Here is an 11,856-nt window from a genome sequence, read left to right as displayed (position 1 = left end):
CGTGTTGGGGGCTAAAGGCCTGCGAAGGGGCGATGCAGCGTAGCTCAGGCATTGCTTCATGGCAGTTCAATCACTGCCTCACGTGATGTTGTTGTTTAAAAACATTAGGCAAAAGTTGTGCTAGCGTACTTCTATTAAACAGCGGCAGAAATGTATAGCCACAAATGGATGATGGCTGGGTTGGCAGGATACGGCCTGGCTGTGTGTCAGGGCCTGTGTCTGGTTCCAGCCCATGCTGTGCTGGCAGGCTGGAAGCCTGCTCTGGGAATAGAGGGGAAGTAGAAGCTAATGCACTCAGCGAGGCTGAGCTTGCTAATGCAGGACGAGGAACAGCTGCCAGCCCTTCGTCAGAGGATTCTGGGGTTACTGGGCATCCCAAGATAAATACATCTTAGTCATGTCCTGCTGTGATGGGAAAAGTAGTGACTTGTGGATGAGGGGGCACAAACATGAATGAGCCCTGCAAGAAACACGACATTGTACTTTTGTGCTGCTAGAGCCCGCAGCTGGCCCGGGACGCCTTGTCTGAGCGAGTGGTGCCAGCAGGAGGCAGCCCCAAGAGCCGTGGCGATCATCAGGTGGCCCTGGGGGAGAGCTGCTTCCACCTGCAGCCAGAGAGGCCGAAAAGGGCCGTGCCGAGGAGGGCTTTAAAACGAGCTGTGGGTAAAGGCTGGGCTGGGCTTTGTCGTGATCCAGTAAGAAGTGTTCATGCTGAGCTTGGAGGAGAGGTCTCTGGCAGTGAGGGTAGGAGGAACAAGCTGCTGAGTGAGGCTGCTCAGCCCCGGACAGGAGGGGTGGGAAGGGCGTGTGGGGTGCTGTGGGAGGAGATGGATGGGGTGCGGGGAGGGGTGGCCCCGGGGTGTTCTCTGTCGCCGGGTGCTGGAGGTGACATCGCTGGGTGCGGGAGGATTAGCCCTTGGCAGCGCCTGGGCAGCTTATGCTGAATGTATCAGAAAACTGATTTAGTTAACAGGTCTGGAAAATAAGTGGTGGGTAAAGGAGGTGTGATTTCATATAAGTGGTTCTTAGCGGGGTCCCGCAGGGATATTTTCTTACTCTGCTGCAGGTGCGCTTTGTTACACGTCCTGGTGGCGTGTGTTGAGTTGGCGAATACAAATTGCAGGCTGTGAAATAATGGATGAGGGCAGGTTACATATAGTGGGTGAACTGAGCTCTGTGGTAAAATAATCGCATTTCCTCCAGCCCAGTGGCTTTGTGGGAATAAAAACAGAGCTCCCAAGGGGGTCGATGGGAGAGCTGTTCTTTGGAAAGCGGTAACTGCAAGGGACCCTGCAGATCGTGACCCGCAGGATTTGCGCAGACCTGTGATATTGTGTTCAGCTTTCTCTATAGCACAATGGTGATATTTAGCCTGTAGCCTTGTCTGGGTGCTACAGCTTAAAAAGCTTTGCCTGTGTGTCAGTGGAAAAATCCAGGTTAGCACACCTCCCTGATAGGGCAGATGCTCGCTCTGGAAGTATGAGCTTTTTGCTTATGTGCACTTAACTTTTGCCTGTTAGCATGTAAAAGGTTTTACGTGTCAGGGTAGCAGAGCGATTAGATTCCCTGCCCTGAATAGGGGTTCACTGTGTCCCAAACTTGTGCTGTATGCGAGGTGACAACGCTGTGTAAGGGGTGAGGAGCGGCACGCACGCCTTGTCCTGGGCCTCGCCTGGGAGCTGCGGGCACGTCCTGGGCAGCGCTGGTGGCACAGACGGGGCGGGCTCGTCCTTGACGTGGCGGGTGGTGGCAAAACCCTTAGCTAGGTCTGGAGTGCGCTCGCTTCTCAGCCCGGAGCTGAGGTTGCTGTAGGTGAAAAGGTGCACGGGGAGGAACACGGCTGGCAGCAGCTCTCCCTGCTCTGTGTGTTGGGCTGCTGCTGTTCCCGGCTGAGAGGGGTCACTGCAACAGGGTGACGGAGCTGGTACTTTGTCCATTGCTTCCATCGTAAGCATTATGCATGTGTCAAAAGTCAAATGTACCTCTAATCAAAAGGCATCATTTATCTAACAATATTCAAGGCTGTTTTTAGTGCAACTGCATTAGGTAACAGGTGGATAAAGCTTATGCTTTATGTTCAGTTGACCAGTTTTCTTCACACTGAAAGGAAATAATCTCTCTTGTGGAGGAGAGGTTTCTAGTGCAGATTTGTACATCAACTAGCAGTATGGAAGGCAACACTCAACTGAGTATTTGTTGATATAAATATTTAATTCATATTATTCTGTTGACTTTAAAATAGCTCTGTGTAGGCAGGCATCAGTATGGGATATAAAGGAGAAGTAAGTATAGCTTGAGAGAAGCTTTGGAGGAGCTTCAGAAAAGCTGGGCCAGTTCAGCATTAATTGCAGCTGTAGGATCTAAATAAACTATTTTCTTAATAAAAAGCCTGTTTGGACCTAGAGTCATGTAATTACTCAATTCATAGCAAATGAAATGCTTTGACTGGCTTTAGCTCTCTCAGCAACTTGTCACATACGTCACCATCTGAAGGCTTATTCTCATCACCCAGCTCTGCCTCCTCGTGAGTGAAAATCTCCTCTGTACAGATGGGCAATCCTTGGGCTGCACCGTGCACTGGATCCCTGGTGTGACCCCAAATTATATAACCTTGGAATGTGAATGATGAAAATGTATCTGAAGAGGAGACAGATGAGCTAACATATGCAACTGAGTCACTGTGCTTTTGGAACATATCAGAGTGGATTTAGATGCTTTTAGCTGCTATATAAAATGGTCCCACTGTACCAAAGCATGCATTATTTGGGAGACAATGCATCAACACTGCTCTTCTGGGTTTTTATTTTCTTTTTCTGCTGTACTTCTTGTGCCTGTAAGGTTGCTACCTCTCCATCGTAAATATGCTCTTCACCACATTCCACAGGGTGTTCTGTGGGTGCTCCAGGTGCAGGTCATGCCCTGAGTTTCTTCTGTACCTGCTTACACAGCTGAGGCGCTGAGAGGGTGCAGCTGCTGCAGCTGTCCTGTGCCTCAGGGTGCTCTGGACAGGCTCAGCACTCTCAGGTGGGGTGCTTGCGAGTGAGAAGAGTGTCAAATGCCTGAGTTCTTACAAAGAGGAAGAGGTCCAAACTGGAAAGTCCATGGGTTCAGAGTCCCTGAAGGAACATGGAATGAGCTGATTTCTTCTCTAAGACAAGTCCTTGACTTCCACATTTGCAAAGAAACTCTGTCCTTTTTCAATTTTCTCTGCAACCGAGTAGTTCAGACAGGGTGAAGAAAACTAGGTCAAAGCCACAAAGTCAAACTGCAGAAGAAGGATTTCTGGTGAACGTCATCTGTTTTATTCTTCTCTAGCTTAATACCTAGCTGCTATTTGTAGGTCATGCCTGCAAACAAAAGGAAGAGTGTGTGAGAGGAAGAGAGCATAATTTCTTTATGAAAAATGTTCCTACAGCCTGCAGCAGTCAGAAAACCAGATTTCCTAGCATTAAGCACAGACTGCATTGTGGCAGAAGAGCTGCAGAGACAGACATCCTGCAAGTCAGCTACCCACGAGTGGTCATGTCCACATATGCAGTAAATGATGGCATTTTACAGATGATGGAGACAAGGTGGGCAGCAAAGCATACTCCAAACAGGTTTTGCAGTGAAAGAAATGAGCTTGGCCACATACCTAGTTTCCATGTTCTTCTGGTTTAGGGGCAGCCTGTGTTAGTTTCCACGTGGTGGAGACAGTGGGTCAGAGTGTGTGTGTGTGTGTTCAGTGCAAAAACGGGGGAGTTCTGGCATGATGATCATAATAGTTAAATATAATCACCAGCAGAAACAATTCATTTTCAGAGCAGTGATTAGTGAGGTTTCCTTCCTAGATCTAATGAGGTATCACTACCAGAACAGCCAAGTGTGTTACATGAGCAGCCGTTTGCAGCCCTATCTAGGGCACTGGTCTGGAAGTAACCAGCAAAGAAAAGGTGGTGTTTGCTGCTTACTTTGCAGAGTAGGGACAAAGAGCAGGGTAAGGCTGAGGTTTGGTTTGCTTTCTTAATGTCATAAAGCTGTTTCTGCTGAGGTTGCTTTTTCAGATGCAGAATTTCCTTGGGATCTTTAGCCTCAGAACCAGGTGTTGGAGAGGAGTGCTTACTGTTGTCAGTGTCAATGAGAAAATGAGTAAACTCGGCAGTGAGATTTCTCCTGGGATTGTAAATGCACTGAACTGATCTACAAATAGTAGCATATCCATAATTTTGGCAGAGATCAACAGCATTGATCTTTTTCAAAACAACAAATTAGGCGGTAGAGGGGGACCCATGAATCAGGACTCTGTCACTGCTTCTTCTGTGATATTTTGTCACTGTTTTCGTTTCAACCTGTTTTAGCATGCAGAATCAATGCAGAGTCAAGCATCTCCTGAGTGCTGAGTCTCGGTGTGATGGGGATGCAGCTGGCCCTGTCTCCCACCTCCCATCCTGTCACCCTGCTGCTCGCCGTGTTTTGCCTTTACTGCTCAGCTGCATGCAGCGCCGTGGTGTGGTGCTGCTCCTGGGAGCCCCCTTCTGCAGTCGGTGCCAGAGCCCACTCGGTGCAGCCGTGTGCCTGCACAGCACTGAGCTGTTGCTGCTGCCCAGCTGAGCTATCTGCCCTGCCCCATGGGGCTGGTAACAGCTTTACTTCTTTTTATTCTTCCACCACAGCTGGACAGCTGAGTGTGCGAATGGCGTGAGTGGCAGCATAACCCTGGTGGCACCAGGGGCAATGAAAGTATGGGCCAAATCGTGTGTGTGTGTGTGAGAAACTCAGGAAAGATTAAAAGAAAGTGGTGTTCCTATTTGCATTTCTTAGGCTGGGAGTTTTATGGGTAAGATCACTGGCAGAAGCTGTTCAGATATTATTCATAGTTTCTCGATGCCAGTACAGCACCTGGTCGCTGGATCTGGAAAGCACTGCCTTGGGAAGGTCCCGCTGATGAGCGCAGTAGCAGGTCCAGTGCTGCATGGTGTGGTGGAAGTGCCAGGGTCCCACCCCAGATCTCGTGGGTATTTGCAGCAATTCAGGAAAAATACAAAAGGCAACTGCTGATAAAGCAGCAAAGATCATAACTGCTCTCAAACAGTGATGGCCAGCATGGATGGAAGACAGGGACTGCCAACTGCTGCAGTGCACGGTTCTGACCCCACACTGCCATGGTCCATGGTGACTCCATCTGCCTGAGCCTCGCTGGGGAGCGTGACAAAGCACCGTGCTCCGGGCTGGGCTACGCACTGCCCTGCTGCTGGGGAGGGCTGCCTCCCCCAGTGCAGCTGGGTCACTGGGTAGGATCTGCGTCCACAGCATTGCTCTTAGGACAGATGTGGGACGCATCAGGCCAAGCAGCTCGGTCACGTAAACACACAAGAAAGTGCTTTGATGCTGACCCAGGTACTGGCACATGTGAAGGAGCAGGGATCAGCCTGCAGAGCGGCCTTCTCTTCATTTGGTCACGTATGTGGAGAGGATGTGGGGCTTGTTATCTCTGGACGGTGATGGAGTTGTTATTCTAGGTATAAAGGTACTAGAACACTCCTTTTAACAGGCTGTTCCTGTGACGTATTCCCTGCTCGCCGTTCCCTCACATGATTTTCAGCTGTACTTAAAACTCAGACCTCTCCCCTGCCCTCTCTAAACCAACCAATCAATGCCACAATAACAGGGCTGGTCCCCAGCTGATGTGCAACAATAGGAGCATTGTGTTCATATTGAAGACAAATGACTTCCCTGCTGCTGAACAATACCAGCTGATCAGTATCTTCTTGATCTACGCTAGACCAATCCACAGACATAGAGTTTAATAGCCTGTCTGCTCATCTGGGATATTCCTATGGAGCTATTTGTACAGCTGTCTCAGATGTTTTGATAGTAGACCATCTTAATCTTTGCCTTTTTTGTAGTATGTGTAAGGGGGAAAGAAAGGAAAAAAAGCTATAATTAAGTATCTCTCAAAGAGAAGCTGGGAAAATTGAATTGTGCCCCCTCCACTCAAAACAAAACAACAAAAGATTAGAAAAAATGAAGCTGGAGCATGGGAATGTGCGAGGAGAGGCTGTGAAGTGGGTTTGTGCAGCCCGGAGGAGGGCTGGAGGATCCCTCTACCTCCTCCAGCTCCCCATGGAGAAGACAGAGCCGGGTGCTTCCTGAGGAACGCTGGAAGGATGAGAGGCAGCGGCAGGAACAGCAGCAAGGAACGTGCCAGGTAGATGTAGGGAAAAGCCTTTCATCCTGAGGTGGTCAAAAACAGGAAGAGAGGCTCAGAGAGGCTGGGGGCTGCATTCTTGGAGGTGTTCAGAGCTCAACCAGGCAAGACCCCTGTCAGCCTTGTGTAGCTTTGATGTTATTCCTCTGTAAGTTAGGTGCTCAACTGGAGACGTTTTGAATCTCTTGAAAACTGAATTTGTCCACAAGCTAAAGGTGAATGAGTGTGACGTTGTGACTAAAAGTGCATGTGTGATCTAGGACCGTGCAGACAGAGATGCCTCACAAAAGCTACCTGTACAGAGACTGGAAGTCTGTCACTAGAGCCATGCCCATGCTTGATACCTGCAGGCGCTTCCATGTGAAGGTCAAACAATAAGGGGAGAGTTTGTAACATTCGATAAAGAAAGGCTTAAGGAGTTCAGCTACTTTTTTTTTTTTAATCAAAGCACCTTAAAGCTTCTTGTCTATAGGTATCTACATGGTGATATGGAATAGATGGATCTTCAGAGAAAAAGATAAAGGTATGAGTGTGCAATGACTTCATCTGAAGATGAACAAATTCAGGAAAGAAATGAATCCCTTCCGGCAGTGAGGATACTCAGCTGTTGGAACATCCTCCTCCAAGTCACTGCGCCTGCTTGGGTGGGCTCAACTGTGCTTTTCGTGAAGGAGCTCGTCCCATTCAGGAAGGAAATGCCACCAGGAGGCCCAGTGCCAGGGCTGTGCAGGACAGATTGTGTAGTCATAAAGATACCTTCTGACTGTAAAAGTCTCCAGGTGAGTGGTGAGGAATCCTTTTGTATTTGCTCCTTTATAACTGTGTTATTTACCAGTGACTAAATCTAGTGTTTTTCTATGATCATAGATGTTCTACTGTGACTCATTCATTTCTCTGAGAAAAATATATTTTTTTTGGCTCCCTACTTTGGAAGCAGTTACATCAGTTGCCTTTTTTTCTTGAACAATTTGTTGTTATTACAGCTCTTTTATAGTTTTAAAATATCTGTAGTTAATGGTGCAGGCTATTAAAAAGCCATTTTATCGCAACTAACTGTGAACATCTGATTTTTTTAAATTTTTTTTTTAGTAGTGATGCAACTATAACTCTGCAACTCTAAGTTAAGGAAAGAGTTTTATGTACCATGTTAGAAACTAGAACTGAAGAACGCATTAAACCCAAAATATGAAAGGAGTGCACTTTTTTCCTCTGTAAAAAGCACTTCTGTTAGAAAGGAGTGGCATTGTAGAAATCTTTCCTGCAGGTCTTACCATACTGAAAGCAATGAAAGCAAACTCATTGTTTGTTTGTTTTTTAATGTTTTTTCAGAAAACACTTCCAATTGCAAAACTGTCAGCAGAATTTCTCTTCACCTATACTGAGTCAATGAAAGTTCCCTAAGAGTAAAGCTGGTGTAGAGAGGCTGAAAAATTTACTGCCTTCAGTGCAGAGTCAATTATTCTTTTGCATTTGTATAGCAAATGTGGGAGATGGCTTGAATCAGTGCTGAGACTGAAAGAGCTTTAGACAGTTTGTCCCTGAGGTTCTGCAAGATTTCAGTGCCAGGGAAGTCAGGCCTCTGGGCTGAAGTAACTCTCCTGCGACACGTCCAGGATGCATAAAACAAGCATGAGACAGATGTCAATGACATGCAGGTGGGCAGTCAGAATTCTTCAATCCCAGCTCGATGATCAGTCATTAAATATTAGTTAGGTAACTTTATTTGTGACAAGTAATAGCAGAGACAACAGTTTTAAAATAACATTCTTGGAGCTTCACTTCCTTTAAATTGAGCAACAGTGCATAAACAAAGGTACTTGAGCTTGTGGTGGGAGGACAGAGCTCTGAAAGGTGACTTTGAGTTCTGCCAGACGATGGAGAAGGCTATTCTTTGCTTCTCCTAATAGAAGGCATGTTGTGATCTGGCAGTGCATCTAAGGACTATCTCATAGTCCTTTATTACCCTCTAATCCTTTATTATTTGGAGGGCAAAACACTTAAAGAAATCAAATTAGATTAGGCAACATTGTGAAGTATAAAACCTGATATATGTGAAGTCTAGGCAGAACTTCCAAATGGAAGTTGGAACATCCGTCTGTCTGTACATCTTAGATGTCCTGCGCAGCGGTAGTGGCTGCACGAAAGTCTTTGGATAGGGTCTGAGTGTGCAACTTTTACCCCAGGAATTGTGGATAACTAATTAGTGGGTGCATCAGAGTGTTTCTTTGCTCTAGTATTTCAATTTTCTGACTGTGTCAATCAGATTGTGCTTCCACTGTGTTACAGTGGTTATTAGAAATTTCTACTGTGATCTTTAAATATCAGCTGTGTCATAAATATTTTATGACACTTTCAGTGACAAATGATGAGTTTAATCAGACTCCAGAGAAATCTGTTGGAGCTAGGAGAGCACTCCAGGGCAGAGGCTCTTCAGAGAACCTAAGTGTGAGGTTCCTGGGAGCTTTCATACTCTTCTGAGCTAATGACAAATGCTCTTTCTACTTACGCCCTGGAAAAGAGGAGATGTGCACTCCTGCTGCGTGAGTATCCCTCTCCCACAGTCACAGCATGCGCCCATCTCTGCTTCAGCTGCCATCGCAGACCATGCCTGCTGCTGTGGCAGAGTCTGGAGAAATCATCTCCTTTGCTTTGTCTAGCCCAAGCTCGGGCAAGCTAAGCGAGGTGGCACCGCTGTGCAGTGACAGCTCCCAGTGAACCAAAGCACCGGGGCTGGGACCTGCTCGGCCTTGCGAGCCCGCAGTGCCGCTGTCCGGGGGCAGCAGGACCACCGGTGTCCCGGCGGTGCATGGTGTCCTGGCGGTGCATGGTGTCCCTGGCGGCACCCACGGGGCCCAGCAGCCCCTAATCCCCTGCTTCTTGCTGAGCTGGAGGGGGTCTGTTGGCAGCCCTGTAACTTGATCTTTATTTTTTTTCCATTTCTTCACCTGGAGAGCTTTGCCTGAGAGTTGCAAAACACTTCAGACACTATTTCTAGTAGTGAAAGGTACTAAAAATGCAATTGTCAACAAGTCATATTGCAGAGACTGTTCCCATGTATTTCTCAGGTGATCCACCCTCCAGGCCTGATGTTAAATATACCCCTGTAATACCGAACACCAGGGTGGCAGGTGTCTGTCTTGCAACTTGCTGTAATGAGTGAGGAAAATGCTTCAAAAGGTGTGTTCACAATTTTGTAGCCAATAATTCTTCGTACTATGTAACCTGCACCATTTTTCTTCTAAACTTTAGCTTACCAGCTAAGGGCAGAGCAGCAAATGTCGCCCAGCCAGGCCGCAGACACCCACTGCGGTCTCCAGCAGCATCCCCGCAGGGAGCTGCAGGCGGGTGGGGGGCTGGTGGAGGGTGAGGGCTGGGAGGGTCTTGGGGCTTGGAAGGCTGTGCTCAGCATTAGGAAACCCAGAGAGTTACGGGTAGCATCCCTTGGGGGCAGTTCTTAATGTCTTCACCCAAGACTAGGGGAAGGCTGACAGTCGGATGGGGACCAACAGCGCCCGGCACAGAGAACGGGGGTCGCCCCTCGCCGCATTGTTCTGTGAGCTGCAGCACCTTCCCTTCTGACTCAGCACATATTTTAGACTTTCCTTCAGAGTAAAAAGTCTGGAAGGTCTACGTAAAAACTGAGAGGGGAGGAAGAACCTGACTGAATTGGGATCTTTCTGCATAATGAAGTACTTTGCACAGAACTATAAATGTTAAAACAGAAAAATGACTACCTGCACTTTGGAGCAAATGCCTAAAGATAATTAATGTACAGAGCCAATTTTACTTGTGATTATTCCTTCAAGGTGTATGGCTGTTACTCTCAGGAAGAGAAGTTCTGCATTATAAAATCCCTGAGTGGTGGTAGAGCTTGAAGATGTGCTGGTGGCAGTGGAGAGATGCTGACGCTTACTCTGAAAATCCCATGGATAAGCAGAGGTCGCACGGCTGGGACGTTATTTCTTGTGAGCAGAGGCCAGACGCGGCCGGTCCCCTCGGACCCGGGGGCTGCTGGCCGGGCAGGGCTGGCACAGCACGCCGCCATCGCCAGCAGCAACTGCGGCTAGTGCTCCGTGCCAGGCAGCGGGACTCCAGTGCCAGCACTGACACGAGAAGTAATCTAACCTACCTCAGGCCGGAGAGAAGCCCAGGAGATAAGCCATATACCGCAATGATTTCACATGATGGAAGTGCCCAGATCTGAAAAGAAGACTTGAAATCAGTCGATTCTTTTTTCCCAGTGAAAGAGAGTCCACTGCCTTTTGATAGTGTTCCCAGGTGTTGGCTTTTTCTTTCTTATTTATTTATTTTTCCTTATAGCCACTTTATTTTGAAGACTGCCTGGGGGGAAACAAGTTTGCCTTGGCAAGCCCAGCTTGTTTGCTTGGGCGACTCTGGCAATGCAGTCTCTTAACTCACGGTGAGATGCGTGGCTGGAAGCCTGCTGCCTCCTGGGGCCCCGGGTCCCAGCACTGAGGCAGTGTACCCTGGGGTGTCCGGCTGAGCCCCCTGCCCCTGTGCTGGAGGGGGGCTCGGGGTCACGCAGGCGGCTGTGGGCTGGCTGCGGGGAACTGCTCGCAGCCAGGGCTGGGGGGCACAGGGCAGCAGACCCTGCGCTGCGGCACCCAGTGCCCTGCGGGAGGGGTGGGAGGGGGCGGTATTTCCTAATGATGCTTATTGCAAGGGCAAAACCTATAGAAAAGGAATACATTCCCCTGTGTAAATAGAGGAGATGTTTACTGTGACAGAGCTAATTAGGCTCCTGGGAGAACTTATGCAGAGCTAATAAGAAGCAGAACTAAACGTTGTCTTAATTTACCCTCAAGCTCACAAAAATGTTGTTCATTCATGTTGCACTAATTAAGCCAGCAGCCATTAACCCTTTCTTCCAGAGGTGGAGACCCTTGGCACTGAAGAGGAGCTAAACCACATCCTTTCCAGTGGGTGCTTTGGTGTTTCTGTGGGTCTTCAAGCACGTGCCTGGACCCTGTGGCGAGCATTGGAGGTGCTCTCGGCGCCGAGCAGCAATCCTGCCCTCCCCAGCTCAGCGCAGACCGATGCCTGGTGCCTGCTGAGCTGCTGCTCGATGCCCCGGGCTGCAGCTGGGACGGGCTTGGAGCTTCAGCCCCATGTCACAGGGCCTTTTTGTGCTGAGGAGCTAATAGCACTAGGAGCCCTTGTGCAAGCCTGGTGGTTGCATTCAGCTCCTCTGAAATTGCATTTTTCACACCTAGGTTGCTGCAAGAGACAGCAGAGTTGATGAGAACTTGGGCAAGTTCAGAGAACTTGGAGTTCCCTTGAAGCTCATCCAACAGCCAGCTGCCCTGACTTGGCTGTGTGAAGAGCGCAGCAGCTCCTGCGCTGCACCTGAGGTACGCTACAAGAGCTCAGTCGTCAGGGGGGTGAAAAGGGCACAAAATGGTATTTACGGATCATGTGCTTTATAAAGCAGAGATGAGCCTGGTGACTGAAGCACCACATGGAGAGCCTTCCATGTCTTATCTTACAGAACAAGAGCATTGTGCATCCATACCGTGTAAGCAGGATGAGAATGAAATACAAAACATGGTGTGTTCCTCATTATCTTGCTTGCATGTGACCATTTGGAACCGTGAATGGCAGTGAAGGGTTCCTCAGTGAGAGGGGCACCACTGGCTCCCCCACCACAA

General features: G+C 48.5%; 1 long non-coding RNA gene across 1 annotated transcript; it reads left to right on the top strand.

Annotated features, from left to right (window-relative positions):
- The first annotated feature begins 428 nt into the window (after positions 1-428).
- Positions 429-10,768, top strand: LOC106048313 (uncharacterized). The gene is made up of 4 exons (XR_007164134.2): positions 429-744; positions 6,660-6,966; positions 9,253-9,364; positions 9,994-10,768. It is a non-coding gene; the product is annotated as an uncharacterized lncRNA (long non-coding RNA).
- Positions 10,769-11,856: the final 1,088 nt, after the last annotated feature.

Source organism: Anser cygnoides, chromosome 5 (assembly GCF_040182565.1).
Source record: "Anser cygnoides isolate HZ-2024a breed goose chromosome 5, Taihu_goose_T2T_genome, whole genome shotgun sequence".
Classification (NCBI taxonomy): Eukaryota; Metazoa; Chordata; class Aves; order Anseriformes; family Anatidae; genus Anser; species Anser cygnoides.
This window is presented reverse-complemented; position numbering and strand designations above follow the sequence as displayed.